This window comes from Marmota flaviventris, chromosome 3 (assembly GCF_047511675.1).
Source record: "Marmota flaviventris isolate mMarFla1 chromosome 3, mMarFla1.hap1, whole genome shotgun sequence".
NCBI lineage: Eukaryota > Metazoa > Chordata > Mammalia > Rodentia > Sciuridae > Marmota > Marmota flaviventris.
Window position 1 is genome coordinate 87,664,840 of NC_092500.1, and position 22,221 is coordinate 87,687,060.

The window sequence follows — 22,221 nt, forward strand, 5'->3', positions numbered from 1 at the left end:
TAGAGACAATACCCTGCATTTTATCTGACTATAATGGAATGAAATCAGAAATCATTGATAAAATAAAAATTAGAAGCTACTCCAACACCTGGAGACTAAACAATACACTACTGAATGATGCATGGATAACAGAAGACATCAGGGAGGTGATAAAAACAATTCTTAAAGGCAAATGAGAACTCCAACACAAAATATCAAAATCTATGGGACATTATGAAGGTAGTGCTAAGAGGAAAGTTCATTGAATGGAGTTCATTCATAAAAAGAAAAAAAAAGTCAACAAATAAACAACCCAACATTACAGCTCAAAGCCCTAGAAAAAGAGGAACAAGCCAACACCAAAAGTAGTAGAAGACAGGAAATAATTAAAATCAGTGCAAAAATCAATGAAATTAAAACAAAAGAAGCAATAAAAAAATTGACAAAACAAAAAGCTTGTTCTTTGAAGAAATAAATAAAATTGACAAACCCTTAGCCAACCTAATGAAAAGAAGGAGAAAACTCAAATTACTAAAATTCATGATGAAAAAGGAAACGTCACAACAGACACTACTGAAATACAGAAAATAATTAGAAACTATTTTGAAAATTTATTCTGCAGTAATATAGAAAACCCCAAAGACACCAACAAATTTCTAGAGGCATATGATCAACCCAAACTGAGTCAAGAGGACATACAAAATTTAAACAGATCAATTCCAAGCAAGGAAATAGAAGACACCATCAAAAGCCTACCAATCAAGAAAAGCAGGGACCAGATAGATTCATAGTTGAGTTCTACAAGACCTACAAAGAAGGATTAATACCAATACTCCTCAAAGTATTCCATGAAATAGAAAAGCAGGGGATCCTTCCAAATTCATTCTATGAAGCTAGTATCATTCTGATACCAAAAAACAGGCAGAGACACATCAAGGAAAGAAAATTTTAGAGCAAAATCCCTGATAAACATTGATGCAAAAATTCTCAATAAAATTCTGGCCAATTGCATACAAAAACATATTTAAAAAATAGTGCACCATGATTAAGTGGGTTTTATTCCAGGGATGCAAGGTTGGTTCAACATACAAAAATCAATAAATATAATTTATCACATCAATAGACTTAAAGAATCCTATGATGATGGATTGATGCAGAGAAAGTATTTGACAAAACACACCACCCCTTCATTTTCAAAATACTAGAAAAACTAGGAATATTAGGAACATACCTCAACATTGTAAAAGCTATCTAAGTTAAACCCAAAGCCAACATCATTCTAAATAGAGAAAAATTGGAAGCATTTCCTCTAAAACTGGAACAAGACAGGGGTGCTCCCTTTCACCACTTATTTTCAACAGAGTCCTTGAAACTCTAGCCAGAGCAATTAGATGAAAGAAGTTAAAGGGATACAAGTAGCAAAAGAAGAACTCAAACTATCATTATTTGCTGATGACATGATTCTATACTTAGAGGATCCAAAAAAAACTCCACCAGAAAACTTCTAGAATTAATAAATAAATTCAACAAAGTAGCAGGATATAAAATCAATATCCACAAATCAAATGCATTTCTATACATCACCGATGAATCCTCTGAAAGAGAAATTAGGAAAACTACCCCAATCACAATAGCCTCAAAAAAAAATTAAAAAAAAAAACTTGGGAATCAACAAAAAGAGGTGAAAGACCTCTACAATGGAAATTACAGAACACTAAAGAAAAAAATTGATGAAGACCTTAGAAGATGGAAAGATCTCCCATGCTCTTGGATAGGCAAAATTAATATTTTCAAAATGTCCATACTACCTAAAGTGCTATACTGATTCAATTCAATTCCAATTAAAACCTCAATGTCATTCCTATAGAAATAGAAAAAAACAATCATGAAATTCATTTGGAAAAATAAGAGACACATAATTATCAAGCAATCTTTAGCAAGAAGCATGAAGCAGGGACTGGGGTTGTGGCTCAGAGGTATAGAGTGCTCGCCTAGTATGCATGAGGCACTGGGTCCACTCCTCAATACCATATAAATATAAAATAAAAAAATTGTTTCCACCTATAACTAAACAACAAATATTAAAAAAAAAGAAGAGTGAAGCAGGAGGCATCACAATACCAGACCTTAAACTGTACTACAAAGCTATAGTAACAAAAATGGCATGGTATTGGCACTAAAGTAGACATGTAGATCAATGGTATAGAATAGAAGACACAGCGACAAAACCACATAAATACAGTTATTTCATACTAGACAAAGGCACCAAAAACATACATTGGAGAAAAGATAGCCTCTTCAACAAATGGTGGTGGGAGAACTGGAAATCCATATGTAGCAAAATGAAACTAAACCCTTCTCACCATGCACAAAACTCAACTCAAAGTGGATCAAGAACCTAGGAATTAGACAAGAGACCCTGAATCTAATAGAGGAAAAAGTAGGCCCAAATCTTCATCATGTTGGATTAGGCCCCAACTTCCTTAATAAGACTCTGAAAGTGCAAGAAATAAAATCAAGAATTAATAAATGGGATGGATCAAACTAAAATGCTTTTTCTCAGCAAAAGAAACAATCAATGAGGTAAACAGAGAGCCTATATTTTGAGAGCAAATTATTGCCACATAACACGTCAGAGAGAGCAATAATCTCCAGAATACATAAAGAACTCAAAAAACTTTACACCAAAAAACCAAATAACCCATCAATAAATGGGCTAAGGAACTGAACAGACACTTCTCAGAAGATGATATACAATTGATCAACAGATATATGAAAAAAGAAAAAGTGTTCGACATGTCTAGCAGTTAGAGAAATGCAAATCAAAACTACTCTAAGATTTCATCTCACGCCAGTTGGAATGGCAGTTATCAAAAATATAAACAATAAGTATTGGTGAGGATGTGAGAGAAAAGTAACACTCATAAATTGCTGATAGGACTGCAAATTGGTGCAACCAATCTGAAAAGCAGCATGGAGATTTCTTGGTAAACTTTGAATGGAACCACCATCTGACGCAGCTATCCCACTCTTCGGTTTATACCCAAAGGACTTAAAAACAGCATACTATAGTGACGCAGCCATAACAATGTTTATAGCAACACAATTCACAATAGCTAAATTGTGGAACCAACCTAGATGTTCTTCAGTAGATGAGTGGATAAAGAAACTGTGGCATATATACACAATGGAATATTACTCAGCATTAAAAGAGAATAAAATTATTGCATTTGTAGGTAAATGGATAGAGTTGAGAATATCATGCTAAGTGAAGTAAACCAATCCCAAAAATCAGAGGATGAATTTTCTCTCTGATAAGTGGATGCTGATCCATAATGGGGGCGGAGGGAGCATGGGAAAAATGGAGAAACTCTGGGCAAAGGGGGGCAGAGGGAGTATGGGGACAGGAAAGATGGTGGAATGAGATGGACATTATTACCCTAGGTACATGTATAACTGCACAAATGATGCGACACTACATCGTGTATAATCAGAGAAATGAAAAGTTGTTCTGCAATTGTGTACAATGAATCAAAATGCATTCTGCTGTTTAAGAAAAAAAAAGAATCAATAGGTGGGATGGCATTAAATTAAAAAGCTTCTGCAGAACAAAGGAAATAAGAGAATTAAGAGAAGACATGCAAAATTGGAGAAAATCTTCACCAGTTACTTTTCCACCAAGGTATTAATATCCAAAATATATAAAGAACAAAAAAAGTACTTAACACCAAAAAAACCCCCTAATAATCCACTTGATAAGTGGGCAAAAGATCTAAATAGATATTTATCAAAAGAAGAAATACAGATAGGTAACAAATATATGGAAAAATGTTCAACATTTTTAGCAATCAGGTAGATGCAAATCAATACTACACTGACATATCATTTTAGCCCAGTTATAATGGCAATCATCAAGAATACAAATAACAACAATTAATGGCAAGGATGTAGGAAAAAAGGTACAAGTAAAAATTGTTATTGAGACTGCAAATTAATACAACTACTTTGAAAAGCAGCAGGGAGACTTCTCAAAAGACTAAAAATGGAACCACCATATAATCCAGCTATCTTACTTCTTGGTATTTATCTAAAAAAATTAAAAAAAAACCTACCATAGCCACCACCCATGCTTGCAAGGTAAGCAGACCTGTGACAGACTAGGGGGTCAGGCCCAGTGGCCTGCCAGCGTGGTACACACGTCACCCCAACTGGAGTAGGGGCAGAGCAGATCCTTCGCCCACGCCCAGATCAGGCCCTGCCGGTGTGGTGGTCACGTGACCCAATTGGAGTGGGGGTGGAGCGGAAACGCCACCCGTGCCCGCAGGGTGAGCAGACCTGTGACCAACCTGCAGATCAGGCCCAGCGATCCACAGGCGTGGTAGGAGGGGCAGGGCAGATCCGCCGCCCGAGCCTGCAAGGTAGGCAGACCTGCGACAGACCTGCAGATCAGGCCCAGGAGCCTGCCGGCGTGGTACACACACCACCCTAATTGGAGTAGGGGCAGAGCAGAGTCGCCGCCCGTGCCAGGAACAGGCCCAGGGACCTGCAGGCAGGGTAGTCATGACACCCCAATTGGAGTAGGGGCAGAGCAGAGCCACCACCCGTGCCCGAAAGGTGGGCAGATCTGCGACCGACCAGCGGGACAGGCCCAGTGGCCTGCCAGTACGACAGACACGTCACCCCATTTGGAGTAGGGGCAGAGTAGAGCCGCCGCCCGCGCCTGCAGGGTACGCAAACCTGCAATCGACCGGCGGATCAGGCCCGGTGGCCTACCGGCGTGGTACACTCGTCACCCCAATTGGAGTAGGGGCAGAACAGAGCCGCCACCAGCTCCCAGAACAGGCCCAGTGACCTGCCGGCGTGGTAGTCACGACACCCCAATTGGAATAAGGAGAGAGCAGAGCCGCCGCCCGCGCCTGCAGGAAAGATACGCAAGCAGTATGAAAAGACAAGGAAAGAAAGGACCACAAGCAATGCAGGTCAACGCAACTTTAGAAGAGGTAACAGCTGCAGCAGATGGAATGTCAGATAAAGAATTCAGGATATACATGCTTCAGATGATCTGGAGTATCAAGGAAGACATTAGACAGCAAAATCAGACAATGAAAGATCACTTCGACAATGAATTACGCAAACAAATCCAGGAAGCAAAGGATCAACTATACAGGGAGATAGAGGTTATAAAAAGCAAACAAACAGAAATCCTAGAAATGCAGGAAGCAATAAACCAACTTAAAAACTCAATGGAGAATACTACCAGCAGAGTAGAACATTTAGAAGATAGAACATCAGACAATGAAGACAAAGTATTTCAACTGGAAAAAAACATAGACAGCTCAGCAAGACTGTTAAGAAACCATGAGCAGAACATCCAAGAAATATGCGATAACATTAAGAGACCAAACTTAAGAGTCATTGGGATACAGGAAGGTACAGAGTTCCAAACCAAAGGAATGAGCAGTCTATTCAATGAAATAATACGAGAAAACTTCCCAGACTTGAAGAATGAGACAGAATCCCAAATCCTAGAAGCCTACAGGACGCCGAATGTGCAAAATCATAAGAGATCCACACCTAGACACATTATAATGAAGATGCCCAACATACAGAGTAAGGAGAGAATTTTAAAAGCTACAAAAGAAAGGAAGCAGATTACATTTAGGGGTAAGCCAATCAGGATAACAGCTGATCTTTCAACACAGACTCTGAAAGCTAGAAGATCCTGGAATAACATATTTCAAACACTGAAAGAAAATGGGTTCCAACCAAGAATTGTGTATCCAGCGAAATTAAGCTTCAGGATGGAAGATGAAATTAAAACCTTCCACGATAAACAAAAGTTTAAAGAATTCGCAGCTAGAAAACCATCTCTTCAAAACATCCTCGCCAAAGCATTACAGGAAGAGGAAATGGAAAATAAAAACGAAAACCAACAGTGGGAGGTAGGGCAGTAAAGGGGGGGAAAATAATCAAAGAGGAAAACAAACCATGTTTAGTAACAGAAATAAACAAATATGGCTGGAAGAACAACCCATATCTCAATAATAACCCTAAATGTTAATGGCTTAAACTCACCAATTAAGAGACACAGGCTAGTAGAATGGATCACAAAACAAGACCCAACAATATGCTGCCTACAGGAGACGCATTTGATAGGAAAAGACATACATAGGCTGAAGGTGAAAGGTTGGGAAAAATCATATCACTCATATGGACTTCGGAAACAAGCAGGAGTGTCCATACTCATATCAAATAAAATAGATTTTAAGCCAAAGTTAATCAAAAGGGATAAAGAGGGACACTACATACTGCTTAAGGGAACCATACACCAACAAGACATAACAATCATAAATATTTATGCCCCAAACAATGGTGCAGCTATGTTCGTCAAACAAACTCTTCTCAAGTTCAAGAGTCTAATAGACCACCATACCATAATCATGGGAGACTTCAACACACCTCTCTCGCCACTGGACAGATCTTCCAAACAAAAGTTGAATAAGGAAACTATAGAACTCAATAACACAATTAATAACCTAGACTTAATTGACATATATAGAGTATACCACCCAACATCAAGCAGTTACACTTTTTTCTCAGCAGCACATGGATCCTTCTCAAAAATAGATCATATATTATGTCACAGGGCAACTCTTAGACAATATAAAGGAGTAGAGATAATACCATGCATCTTATCTGATCATAATGGAATGAAACTGAAAATCAATGATAAAAGAAGGAAGGAAAAAGCATACATCACTTGGAGAATGAACAATAGGTTACTGAATGATCAATGGGTTATAGAAGACATCAAGGAGGAAATTAAAAAATTCTTAGAGATAAATGAAAACACAGACACAACATATCGGAATCTATGGGACACATTGAAAGCAGTTCTAAGAGGAAAATTCATTGCTTGGAGTTCATTCCTTAAAAAAAGAAAAAACCAACAAATAAATGATCTCATACTTCATCTCAAAATCCTTGAAAAAGAAGAGCAAAACAACAGTAAAAGAAGGAGAAGGCAAGAAATAATTAAAATCAGAGCTGAAATTAATGAAATCGAAACAAAAGAAACAGTTGAAAAAATTGACAAAACTAAAAGTTGGTTCTTTGAAAAAATAAACAAAATCGACAGACCCTTAGCCATGCTAGCGAAGAGAAGAAGAGAGAGAACTCAAATTACCAGCATACGGGATGAAAAAGGCAATATCACAACAGACGCTTCAGAAATACAGAAGATAATCAAAAACTATTTTGAATCCTTATACTCCAATAAATTAGAAGATAGTGAAGGCATAGATAAATTTCTTAAGTCATATGATCTGCCCAGATTGAGTCAGGAGGATATAGACAACCTAAACAGACCAATATCAATTGAGGAAATAGAAGAAACCATCAAAAGACTACCAACTAAGAAAAGCCCAGGTCCGGATGGGTATACAGCAGAATTTTACAAAATCTTTAAAGAAGAACTAATACCAATACTTTTCAAGCTACTTCAGGAAATAGAAAAGGAGGGAGAACTTCCAAATTCATTCTATGAGGCCAACATCACCCTGATACCTAAACCAGACAAAGACACTTCAAAGAAAGAAAACTACAGACCAATATCTCTAATGAAAGTAGATGCAAAAATCCTCAATAAAATTCTGGCGAATCAGATACAAAAACATATCAAAAAAATTGTACACCATGATCAAGTAGGATTCATCCCAGGGATGCAAGGCTGGTTCAATATACGGAAATCAATAAATGTTATTCACCACATCAATAGACTTAAAAATAAGAACCATATGATCATCTCGATAGATGCGGAAAAAGCATTCGACAAAGTACAGCATCCCTTTATGTTCAAAACTCTAGAAAAACTAGGGATAACAGGAACATACCTCAATATTGTAAAAGCAATCTATGCTAAGCCTCAGGCTAGCATCATTCTGAATGGAGAAAAACTGAAGGCATTCCCTCTAAAATCTGGAACTAGACAGGGATGCCCTCTCTCTCCACTTCTGTTCAACATAGTTCTCGAAACACTGGCCAGAGCAATTAGACAGACAAAAGAAATTAAAGGCATAAAAATAGGAAAAGAATAACTTAAATTATCACTATTTGCAGATGATATGATTCTATACCTAGCAGACCCAAAAGGCTCTACAAAGAAACTATTAGAGCTAATAAATGAATTCAGCAAAGTGGCAGGATATAAAATCAACACGCATAAATCAAAGGCATTCCTGTATATCAGCGACAAATCCTCTGAAATGGAAATGAGGACAACCACTCCATTCACAATATCTTCAAAAAAAATAAAATACTTGGGAATCAACCTAACAAAAGAGGTGAAAGACTTATACAATGAAAACTACAGAACCCTAAAGAGAGAAATAGAAGAAGATCTTAGAAGATGGAAAAATATACCCTGTTCATGGATAGGCAGAACTAACATCATCAAAATGGCGATATTACCAAAAGTTCTCTATAGGTTTAATGCAATGCCAATCAAAATCCCAACGGCATTTCTTGTAGAAATAGAGAAAGCAATCATGAAATTCATATGGAAAAATAAAAGACCCAGAATAGCAAAAACAATGCTAAGCAGGAAGTGTGAATCAGGCGGTATAGCGATACCAGACTTCAAACTATACTACAGAGCAATAGTAACAAAAACAGCATGGTACTGGTACCAAAACAGGTGGGTGGACCAATGGTACAGAACAGAGGACACAGAAACCAATCCACAAAACTACAACTATCTTATATTTGATAAAGGGGCTAAAAGCATGCAATGGAGGAAGGATAGCATCTTCAACAAATGGTGCTGGGAAAACTGGAAATCCATATGCAACAAAATGAAACTGAATCCCTTTCTCTCGCCATGCACAAAAGTGAATTCAAAATGGATCAAGGAGCTTGATATCATCAGAGACACGCCGTCTGATAGAAGAAAAAGTTGGCTACGATCTACAGTCGGTGGGGTCGGGCTCCAAATTCCTCAATAGGACACCCATAGCACAAAAGTTAATAACTAGAATCAACAAATGGGACTTACTCAAACTAAAAAGTTTTTTCTCAGCAAAAGAAACAATAAGAAAGGTAAATAGGGAGCCTACACCCTGGGAACAAATCTTTACTCTTCACACTTCAGATAGAGCCCTAATATCCAGAGTATACAAAGAACTCAAAAAATTAGACAATAAGAGAACAAACAACCCAATCAACAAATGGGCCAAGGACCTGAACAGACACTTCTCGGAGGAGGACATACAGTCAATCAACAAGTACATGAAAAAATGCTCACCATCTCTAGCAGTCAGAGAAATGCAAATCAAAACCACCCTAAGATACCATCTCACTCCAGTAAGATTGGCAGCCATTATGAAGTCAAACAACAACAAGTGCTGGTGAGGATGTGGGGAAAAGGGTACACTTGTACATTGCTGGTGGGACTGCAAATTGGTGCAGCCAATTTGGAAAGCAGTATGGAGATTTCTTGGAAAGCTGGGAATGGAGCCACCATTTGACCCAGCTATTCCCCTTCTCGGTCTATTCCCTAAAGACCTAAAAAGAGCATGCTACAGGGACACTGCTACATCGATGTTCATAGCAGCACAATTCACAATAGCAAGACTGTGGAACCAACCTAGATGCCCTTCAATAGACGAATGGATAAAAAAAAATGTGGCATTTATACACAATGGAGTATTACTCTGCATTAAAAAATGACAAAATCATAGAATTTGCAGGGAAATGGATGGCATTAGAGCAGATTATGCTAAGTGAAGCTAGCCAATCCCTAAAAAACAAATGCCAAATGTCTTCTTTGATATAAGGAGAGTAACTAAGATCAGAGTAGGGACGAAAAGCAGGAGAAGAAGATTAACATTTAACAGGGATGAGAGGTGGGAGGGAAAGGGAGAGAGAAGGGAAATTGCATGGAAATGGAAGGAGACCCTCAGGGTTATACAGTGGAGGGGGTAGAGAGAGAGGAGGGGAGGGGAGGGGAGAGGTGGGGACGGGGGATGGTGGAGGATGGGAAAGGCAGGGGAGCACAACAGACACTAGTATGGCAATATGTAAATCAATGGATGTGTAACTGATGTGATTCTGCAATCTGTGTATGGGGTGAAGGTGGGAGTTCATAACCCACTTGAATCAAAGTGTGGAATATGATATGTCAAGAAATTTGTAATGTTTTGAACAACCAACAATAAAAAATTTAAAAAAAAAAACCTACCATAATATAGTGATACATGCATACCAATGTTTATAGCAGCACAGTTTATAATAGTTAAGATATGAACCAAAGTAAATGTCCATCAGCAGAGGAGGGGATAAAGACAGTGTGATATAAACACACAATGAAATTCTACTCAGCCATGAAGAAGAAAGAAATTATTCTATTTGCTGGAGAATGAATGTAATTGGAGAACATTGTACTAAAGGAAATAAAACAGATTCAGAAAGTCAAGGGTCAAATGTTTTCTCTCATATGCAGAAACTAGAGAGAAACATGAAACTTAAAAAGAGATCTCTTGGGAAATAGAAGGGAGATTAGTATAGTAAGGGTCAGGGACTAAGTAGGAGGAGGAGGAGAGGGAAAGGGAAGAATTAGGGAATGAAGTTATCAAACTACTTTATGCATGTATAAACATATCACAATGCATTCTACTTTTATGTACAACTATAATGTGCCAATTTAAAAATCAATTAATAGAGAGAAGACCAATAGAGTAGAGGTATGGTATCAAGGCAAAGGTGAAAGAGAGGGAAAAGGAAAGTACTAGGGATTAAAATGGAGCAAATCATGTTACATGCATTTATGAATATATCAAAATAAATCCACTATTATGTATAGCTATAATACACTAATAAAAACATTTTAAAATCTAACTTTATAACAACTATTTAAAAAGAAAATATAACTGAATTTTAAATACTGCTCTTGTGCTTTGTAGCCTTGGGAAATTTATTTAATACTTCTGGCAATTGCTTTGAAATTTTTGAGGATTATCCATGCAGACAACATGTCTTTGGCAAAGAGGGACACTTTTATTTCTTTCTTTCCAATATTTATGATATTATTTCCTTCCCTTGCATTGTAGAACTAGCTGTGACTTTGAACATGCTGCTGAGTAGAAATGACAAGAACAGAAAACTGTGCATTTTACTCATCTCAGGTAAAAAGCATCCAGTCTTTCAACAGCTAAATATATTATGGAGTTTAATAGAAAATCTTTAAGAAAATTCTATTCGAGTTTGCTGGATGTTTTATTATGAATAGTTATTTAAATTCACCAAATACCATTGTCAACAAAGATTGAACTGATTATATAATTTTGTCATTTATTAGCATGGTGGACCACAGTCATTGCTTTCTCAATGTTAAACCTTATATTGATGGAATAAGCCCCCTTTGGTCTTACTGTATTGTCCTCTCGATACATTGTTTGATTCCATTTGCTATATTTTGAGAAGGATTTTTGCATTTATATTCATGAATAATAATGTTCTATGGCTTTGCTTTCTGATACATTCTTCAGTTTTTGTTGTGAAAATTAGACTGACTTCATTGAATAAAAACTTAAGTAACACTGTGTTAGCTTTCCAAGTGAGTGACCAAACAATTGAGATAAATCAACTTAAAGGAGGAGAGATTTATTTTGGCTCACAGTTTCAGAGGTTTTAGTCTCTAGTCATATGGGTCCTTCTGAGCCTGTGTGAAGAAGAATATCATGGCAGGAAGCAAGTGGTAGAACAATTCTGCTCACCTCATAAAAACCAGGTAGGAGAGACAGACAGACAGACAGACAGACAGACAGAGAGGGATAGGGACAAACTATGCCCTTTGAAGACTTACCCAAAGTGACCTACCTTCTCTAACTAGGCCTCACCTCCTGAAGTTTATACCACATTCCAATAGCCAGTTAAGCTATGAATCCATCAATGGATTACACCACAGATGAGGTCAAAGCCCTCATGATTCATCATTTCCCTAAGGTCTCACCTCTAAATATTACTATATTGGGGACGTAGCCTTCAACACATGAGGTTTTGGGACATATTTGAGATCCAAACCATAACATGATAGTATTAATTCTTCTTTTAACTTTTGGTAAAGATTTGTTAATGAAATTATCTGAACCTGAACTTCTCTTCTGTGTAGGAAATTTTAGACAATATATTGAGATTCTCCAATGGATATGTAAAGATTTTTCTGCTTCATCTTGTGTTGTTTTTGGTTTTAAAGGAATTTTTCTTTCATATACATTGTAAAAATGAATTGCATGAAGTTGTTCATAAGGTTCCTATATTTTTAGAATCTGGAGTAAAAACTCCTCCTTCATTGCCAATATTGATTGTTGGTGTGCGTCCCCCCGCCTTCTTCTAATGTCTTGCTGACGTTTATCATTTATATCAATCTTTTTTAAAAATGTGGTTCTTCGATTGATTTCTGCTTATCTTATTATTGCCTTATTTTATCACTTTCATTTTTATTTACTATGGTAGAAACCTTTGTCATTCCTTTTAAAATTCTTTCAATTTCTTATAAAAGTACATAAACCTATAATTGTCCCTACAGGTACCTCTTTAGCTCTAAAACACAAATATTTTCATTTTTTGAAATTTGTTCTAATTAGTTATACATGACAGCAGAATGCATTTTGACATATCACACATAAATGGAGTATAACTTCTCATTCATCTAGTTGTATATGATGTAGAGTTACACAGCTCATGTAATCATATATGCACATAGGGTAATAATGTCTGATTAATTCTACTATCATTCCTACCCTCATTCCCCCTCCCCTCCCTTCACTCCCCTCTGTTTAGCCAAAAATACCACTATCCGCCCCCCACTTCTGGCCCCGCATTGTGAATTAGAATCCGCATATCAGAGAAAATTTTCTGCCTTTGGAAACCACAAATTTTTATGTGTTATGTTTTTGCTATTTAGTTCAATATTTTTTGATCTCCCCAAAAATTCTCCTTTGACCTGTGGTCTATTTAGAAGTGTGTTGTTTAATTTCCAAATACCTAGGACATTTTTGATACCCAATTATTATTGATTTATAATTTAATTTTATCATTGCTCAAAAATTTCAGTGTATTGAAAAGTATTAAAATTATTTTATGACCAAGTATGTAGTCTACCTTCTTAAATATTCTTTGTGTATTATTAATGTATTTCTTTGGGTTTGATATTATTTAAATGTCCATAAATTTAAGGTGATTTATAGTGTTATTCAGAACTTTCATACTATTTTATGTGTGTGTACTTGTACAATTGGGAACAGGATGTTAAAATTTTCAACTGATTGTGAATTTGTCCATTTCTCCCTTTAGTTCTCTAAGGTCATGTTTCTTATAGTTTAATGCTCTATTACAAATAGACAAAATTTGTGATTGCTTTATCTTCCTGGTGAATCAAAATTGACCCTTTGCTATAAATTGTCTTCCATGTTACAAGGCTTTATTCATTTTTTATGACTTTTTTCCCTCCATTCTTTTTTACCTTTTTTTCTTTCTTTTTTTGTGGTGCTGGGAATTGAACCCAGGGCCTTTTGCATGCCAGGCAAGCACTCTAACAACTGAGCTATGTCTCCAGCCCTTCCCTCCATTCTTCATATTGGCTAATTTGCAACAATCTATCTTCAAATTCAATGTCCTTTTCTTGTACTTGTGATTTTTTTATCCATTTATATTTTAACCTATTTTTGGTATGCATTTAATATATATATAATGTGATGTTTTTATATACATACTGAAATGGTTTTATAGTCAATCAAATCATCATAACCATCATTTCACAGTTGCCCATTTTTGTGTGTGGCAAGAGAACCTAATTTCTACTTACTTAGAAATAATTCCAAATGTAATTAATTTTATTAATACAATTCTCACACTCTATATCAACTATATATTAAATAAATGAACTCTCATGTTCATTCTAAATATTGGAAACTTTGTGTTCTTGGCTTCTATCTTCTCATTTCTCTTTCCTCATCCTCCCTCAGCCCCTGGTCACCACCATTTTATTCTCTATTGCTATGTATGTTATGGTTTGGGTAAAAGGTATCCCCCCAAAAGTTTCTGTGTTAATTCAGGAATGTTTGGGAGGTAAAATGATTATATTATGAGATTTTTAGCCTAATCATGACATCCTAGTTTAAATGAACTGAGTGGTAACTATAGGCAGAGAGGTTGTGGTGGGATACTGGGGGTGTTCACTAGAAGGGTAAATCTTCTCTGTGGTTCCTTCTGCCTTCATTCTCTCCCTGCTGCTTGTTGCCATAAGGGGAGCAGCTTCCCTCCACTGTGCTCTTCTCCCACGATGTTTTGCCTCACCTTGGGCCGAGAGCAAGGTCATCTATGACCTGAGAATTCTGGTACTATGAATCAAAATAATTTTTTCCTCCTCTAAGTTGTTCTTGTCAGGTATTTTGGTCACATTCTTAGATTTTACATATGAATGAAATTATGTTGTATTTTTCTTCTGAATCTGGCTTATTTCACTTAGCATGATATCCTCTAGATTCATCCATGTTATCCATATTGTGGCAAGTAGCAGCATTTCATTCTTTATTAAGGTTGAATTTTATATATATATCTCACAATGTCTTTATCTGTTGACCCATTTGTGGACTCTCCAGTTGTTGGCATATCTTGGCTATTGTGAAAAATATTGCAAATTGACATGGGAGTACAGATATCTTTATAAGATGGTGATTTGATTTACTTTAGGTATATACCCAGACAAGGTATTGATGATTCCAGTTATTTTTTAATCTAAAATATTATAATTTCAACTCTAGAATTTTCTCATGCTTACTTTTCATAGATTCCAAATTTCTTCTGAGATTCATCTTCCATTCACTCCTTGTGACCATGTTTTGGTTTTATTCCTCAAGCATACTTAAAATAACTGTTTTAAAGCCCTTGTCTACTAATCAAACATTTAAGACATCTTGGGGTTTATTTATAAAGACTAATGTTTCCTGTGACTCTGGGCCACTATTTCACATTTCTTTGCATGTCTAGTGATTGTTTTACCATAGTGGATGATATATGTAGTAGGGAGCCTTGATCATATAATCTTTTTTGAGGGATGTTGTATTTCTTCTAGAAGACAACTAAATTACCTGCAGACCTTTTGGGGCCTGTAAATCTTGATTTTACTTTTTGTTAAGGTGGTTCTATTTCAATTTTAAGCTTAGTCCTGGCTCAAGTTCCTTATTTTAGTCTATAGAATCTAAACTGAGTGCTTAAGTCTCTAAGCAAGATTTCTTTTCTCTGCCTGGGTTGAAACAACAAAGTCTCAAATAAGCGCATCAAGAAATTTCTATTGGGCCTCTTGGTATCTTGTCTTCTGCATGAACATCTCAACTATTTTCCAACAACATATGGTAAACCTCTATAAAGACTTTTTTCTTAGTTCATTTTAGTTCTATATAATATTAGGGTTCATTTTAACATAGTTGTGCAAACATGAAATATAATATGTTCCAGTGCAATCTTCAGTCTTCCTCCTTTCCCTCTCTTCCTCGTTCCCCCCATTCTTTTCCCTCTTATCCACTGATCTTTCTTTTATTTATTTATAGTTTTTTGTTTTGTTTTGTTTTGTTGTTGTTGGGGGCACCAGGGATTGAACTCAAGGCACTCAGACACTGAGCCACATCACCAGCCCTATTTTGTATTTTATTTCAAGACAGGCTCTCACTAAGTTGCTGAGCACCTCAATTTTGCTGAGGCTGGCTTTGAACTCAAGATCCTCCTGTCTCAGCCTCCTGAGCTGCTGGGATTACTGGTATGTGCCACCGCACCCAGCTATATATTTTTTAATAAGTGCCTTGTGAGTGTGCATGAAGTTGAGACTCACTGTGGTATAGTCATATGTGCATGCAGGAAAGTTAGATCAGATTCATTCTAGTGTTCCTCCCCTTTCTTGTCTCTCCTCCCTCCATCAAACTCCTTACTCTATTCCACTGATCACTCTTTTATGTTCATGTAGACTTTTAATAATAACTCTTAGTTATTTTATTAACAATAACTTTTAGTTATTCAAGTACTAAACATATTTGCCATATTTGTTTTGTCTAGTGATATAAATTTTTTGGTAGGAAGTCACTGGAAATGAAAGATGACAAAGTATAACTCTTTAATATATGTATGATTAATTCTTTGTTATATGTTTTTCTTTTATGTGCATATTTTCTATTAACTAGTCTTTTAGCAAGTATATAGTAAATTTATGATTGAAATTACAGATGATTATAAAAAGAAATTCTGTTGTTAACTCAATAAAAGTGTGCTTAAATTCATTCTAAAGCAAAATTCAAAAGTTCTAGAAAAAAGATATGTATTTCCTAGACCTAGAAGTCCATGGTAGGAAGGAAGGATTAGGGGAGGTGACCCAGGGCAGCAATTCAATTATCATAGGTAGTAAAACCAAGACAAACGCTAGGACATATCTTATATTCCTGTACAAATATAAGACCCTGGTTTTGGCATTTGAGTCCTTAAAGTTAATTGGGGGAATAATAAACAACACTCTAAACAGGAGTGTATGCTTCCTTTTATGTAGTTTAATTAAGTACTTTTAAGGAGAGTAAGATAACTTTCCATGTTTCCTCCAACTAAAAATTTCAGGCCACTTTCTCCGTGAAGAGAAAAAGAATAAAGTACCATAAAACAAAATATTTTCCCAGAAATATAGTGAAAGCTTAATACTTCTGATATTTGACTATTAGTATACACTAGGGGTCCAAATAAGATTTTTTTTAAGAGAAATAAAAGAATTGTAGTACTTATATGGTCAGAAAAACATCCTAAGGAAAAAGTAAATGATGATTACAAAGAAAAAATGCTGAGTTTTAAGTAGTAATGTGGAAAAACTATTTGAATATCATAAGGAATAAAAAGGAAATCTTATGTTTTGGATATGAGATATTCCCCCCCAAAAAAAGCTCCTGTGTTAATGCAGGAAATGTTCAGAGGTGAAAGGAGTAGATTACAAGAGCTGTCACCTAGTTTGAATGGACTGACTGGGTGGCAACTGTAGGCAAGTGGGGCATGACTGAAGAAGGTGGCTCACTAGGAGCATGCCCTAGTGAGGGGTGCTTCTTCCCTGTGACCCCTTCCCCCTCTCTATGCTTCCTGGTCATCATGCATAGAGCAGTTTTACTCCTCAGGACCCTTCCACCAGGATATTCTGGATATTCTGCCTCACTTGGGCTCAGAGCGATAGTTATTTGACCATGAACTGAAACTGTGAGCCCAAATAAACTTTTCCTCCTATAATTCGTTCTTGTTGAATATTTTGGTCACAGCTACACAAAGCTGACACAGAAGAGGAGGTGAAGAAAGAAGAAAAAGTGGAGGAGGAAGAAGAAAAGGAGGGGAAGAAGCTAGAGGATATGTTTTTTTTTATCCCTAGTGTCTATATGACATCTACTATTCTGAGCTTTCTACATGAAATAATTTATTTTATCCTACTACAGAGTCCCACAAATTAGGTTGTGGCAAAGAGGTTAGCTGTCCAGCAGAGAATACTATTCCTTTATTCTTTGGAGGGCTATTGCTGCTCTGTTATATCCTGGAGTGAGGTGGGTCACATTCTCAGCAATGAGGTGCAGGTAAGCTTGAGGTGACACACACATTGACTGAAGCCATTAGCCTCTGCTCTTCCTTCCTCACAGCCTCTTTCTCCTTCTTCAGCAAACTTGGAGAATACATGCAAAGAAGGTGAATTCACAATACGGAAGCAATCTGAATCCTTGCATCACAACTTTAGAGGAGATACACCAACTAAGAACATTCACATTTAACAAGAAGTGAATTTTATTTTACTAAGCCATTGAGTACTTTGTGTTTTTCAGTTACAGCCACTCCCCATTACCATATCAAGTAGGCTAATAATAATAAGATCCCAAATCAAATATGTTATCTCCATTTGACAGACCAAGATACTGAGGCATGGGAAGAAATTACTACTATTTGTAGAATAAGAATACTTTCTGGGCTGGGGATATGGCTCAAGCCGTAACGCGCTCGCCTGGCATGCGTGGGGTGCTGGGTTCAATCCTCAGCACCACATAAAAATAAAATAAATATGTTGTGTCCACCGAAAACTGAAAAATAAATATTAAAATCTCTCTCTCTCTCTCTCTCTCTCTTCTCTCTCCTCTCTCTCTCTCTAAAAAAAAAGAATACTTTCTATTTCATGGATTAGTACATCAATTGTAATATTCCAAAGTGTATGCTTGTATTCAAGAGAAATATTATTGAACCCGACCAAGTGACCTCACTTTTGAATGAAAACAGATGTTAATAAAGTATCTTATGATACATATAATTATTGAAAAACATGTTGGTTCCTCAGAACAAGAACAATAAAATTGATTAACACTATAATCGAACAGCCATCGTGAATGTGATTTTAGAACTAACATTGAAGTTTTCTTTCATTATTTGCAAGGTACTGTGTGTGGGTTAGAACCACTCAGGTTCAGATAGCAAAGCTGAGTTGGAAGCAGAAGAGGGACTGACGTACAAGTTTGGACCAAATGAATCCACATTTGGGACACTGCCTTTGAGACTACTGATATCATTTTGTCCAAGAGCCAAAAACTGTGATTAGAATCTGTTTATAAATATGTCTTTCTTCTAGAATTTTGATACCGTTTCTTCTTATATGTTAACACAAAATTTAGAAAGAGAATGCTTTAGTGAAGAATAGAGATGCCAAGGACAATGAGTTCTAGTTTTACAGTGAAATGCAGATTTCCCAATAAAACACAAATATTTCACTTCCAAAGGTTAAATAGGTTAGTACTTAAAAAGAACAAATCCCACTGAAAAAGAAGCCAATCCAAACTATTCTCTGGCACTGTGTCCCTGGTGCTTTCATTTGATTATCTGCAGGATACATTTCCCTGCACTTTAATTCTTTGCCACCCTATACAGTATAAGTCTCTTAAAGCAGGTATTTATTTATAAACACTCCACTAGCTCAATGGCTCTGGTTCTACAGTATCTGTTTTACTTGCATTTATTCTTATATTTAAATAGATAATGTTCGTAGATGTGTTGGTACTGAATACTTGTGCCATTAGAATTTAGTGGGAGCTTGGTCATTTATGACCCTGGCCTTAGCACGCTTTTCTTTGTAGAGTATCTGCTATCTTTTAAGCTGATGGCTGAACAGAAATCTCTATGAAAATTCAAATGTTTCTCTGGCTTCTATTATCCTTTTACTGTCTTTTTTGACTGCTTTGGCACTAATATGATTAGAAGTTCCCATTACCCACCAAGGTTGCTCCCCCATAAATTCATTTTTTTAGATATACCAATAATTACATAATTTTGGAGAAAAGCCTAAGCTGTGAAAGGAAGTGCAATAGAAAAGCAACATAGGTAGATAATATTCAAGTAACTCCAACTGTAATTTTCTGAAGTTCCCTGAGGAAAAAAATCACCCAGATTTTGAAACTTGAAGAAATTCTATAACCTGGATTGGCAGAGAGGAAACTACAATAACACCCCTTTGGTTTTCAGAGTTTTTTTTTTTCAGTTTTTCTTTCTATGGTTTCAATCACCCACAAGTAACCGCAGTCCAAAAATACTAAATGAAAAATTACAGAAATAGAGAATTCATAAGTTTACATTGCCTGCCTTGCTAATTAGCACAAAGAAATTTTGTCTGTCTTGCTCCATCCTAAATGTGAATCATTCCTTCATTCAGTATGTACTATTCACCTGATAGGTATTTAGCAGTCATTAGGGTTATCAATCAACTGCTCTTGTATCTGTATCTGGTATCAGGGCTTTGCGTTGAGGGAATGCTTATTTCACTCAATTATGGCCCTAAAGGGCAAGAATAGAAAAGCTGGTGGCAATCTGGGTATGTCCAAAAAAAAAAAAAAAATCTGTTAAGTACTACTTTTAAGTGAAAAGGAGAAGATTCTTGACTTAATAAGGAAAGAAAAAAATTATAAGTTGAGGCTGCTAAGATCTACTATAATCTTCCATCCATGAAATTGTGAAAATGGAATTAAAGAATAGTTATGCTAGTTTTGCTGTCGTACCTAAAACTGCAGAAGTGCTAAGTTAAGGTGGAAAAGGCATTGGATTTGTGCATGCATGTACAGGAAAAAACTATATATTTTTTCAATACTACCCACAGTTTCAAGCATCCACTGGGGATCTTCATCTTTTATCCCCTGTGTATAATAGGGGACTAGTGTATTTCAGAAAAGAAAGAAAGTATACTTTATAAATTCATTCACTAAATAAATTTTGCCCTTAGGTGTTGTCAAGAAAAATTTACTAGGAAATAATTTAAGATAAAAAGGAAGATCTTATTAAAAGGAAAAGGAGAAAGAGGTAGAGGAAGAAAAGGAATAGGAGGAGAAAAAGGAAAAGAAGACAGATGAAGACTAGGAAAAGGAGAAAGAAAAGAGGAAGAGGGGGAGGAGAAGAGAAAGACAGAAATGATTTGCAAAGCCAGGAGGGTTCAGTCTTTCCTATAAAGGGAAAAGACACTCTGAGGAATGAGCGAGAAAAGCTATCTTATGTAAAACCCCTGCCCAAGTTCCACTCTGGTCTGCTATATAAATGAGCATAAATGTTGGTGGGGGGGGTTTGGGGGGTACTCTGTCCTGATTGGTTGATTGCAGGACACAGCTCATTGGTCAGGTCTGGGTGGCAAACTGGGACTTTCTCCACGTGTTAAATCTTGGGAGTTGAAACAGGAACATGCCTGGGCAAAGGCCACTACGTTTAGTTTATGTTTCTTTCAGGAACACAGAATATATGTGTGACCCCAGTCAGCTACCTGACTCCATTTGAATTTAGGTCCAGTTAGCCACTTCTGACCCTTCTCGGAGATTCACTGTAATTTCACACTATTAAGACTTGTCCTAAGATCGGGAGAATTAGATTTTTGTCCTGATGTCCAAGCAAAGGAACATGAGAGGAAAGTTCTTATCAAGGCTTCTTGGTGCTAAAGGAGCCATAATTAAAGTAGACAGGACCCTGTCCTCAAGCATTTGAGGGTACAGTGGACAGATGCTAAATAATAAGCAAAACAATATAAAAGTACAAATTGTGGCAAGTAAGGAAACAAGCTAGGACATCAGGTACCAAATGAAAATTTCTCAACATCCCTTGTCATCTCTCTGAGGAAGTGATATGTAGGCTGGGACCCAGTGGATGAAAAGGAGTGTGGCAATATGGTGAAGTAGGCAGTCCAAGCACAGGAAACAGCCTTGCAGTCCCTCAAGTTGGAAGGAACTCAATGGAAAAAGGAGGAGGAGAAGGAAAAGAAGGAGAGTGACCAGAGTTTATATTGGGTTAGTCCAAAAATGGCGATAATACTGCACCATTCTTGGCTGAGCTGTTCAGCATGTCACTCTTCTATTTTTATATCAACTCTTCCAACTTCTCATTTCCTCTCAATTCCTTGATAACAAGTCACTCTTTTCCTTGGAGCATTTGGAAGCAAGGCCTTTGGGGAACAATGACACTGGCTCACAAATTCTGTCCTTCCAGAAACAATGCAAACTCAAGCAGAGCTGGAGCCTAACCCTGAATACCAGGCTCACAACCTCTGAATAGACCTTTAGGCCCAATGGGGGTCTAATGTGAAGGTCAGGCACTTGAGAATGACCTTCCCTGCTAATGACTGAGAGTTGAAGAGTACAAGTTTAATCTATACAAGTCATTAGAGAAGGGCAATATTGAAGAATACCTTGGCAGGTCATGGCTAACATTGTTCCTAATTTTTTATGCTTTGTTGCTGTTGTTGTTGTTGTTTGTTTGCTTTTTTTTTTTTTAAATTAGAGACTATGACTGTGGAGAGGCCTGTGTAGAAAGGCGATAATATAAAATAAGGAACTGGAGCACAAAATTCTTTTTAAGATACAAATAAGAATCATGGAAAGGTTAACCCCCCACCCCCACAACTCTTCCTTTAATGTTACCATTGAACTAACACACACAATAGGGCATTGTATCACCATGGCCACTTGGATTAGAGTCCACTACAGACAAAGGATAAGGTCAGGATACTTACTTATAAGCAACTACAACCTGGTGGGCACTGTTCTTAGGCTCTGGCTGTACAACAGATACAGTTCAGGCCCTCATACAGTAGAACAGAGCCATTGATCAACAGTAATACCAATACATAAATACAAACTGCAACAATGACTATGAAAGAACTGTGTAAATTGTCCT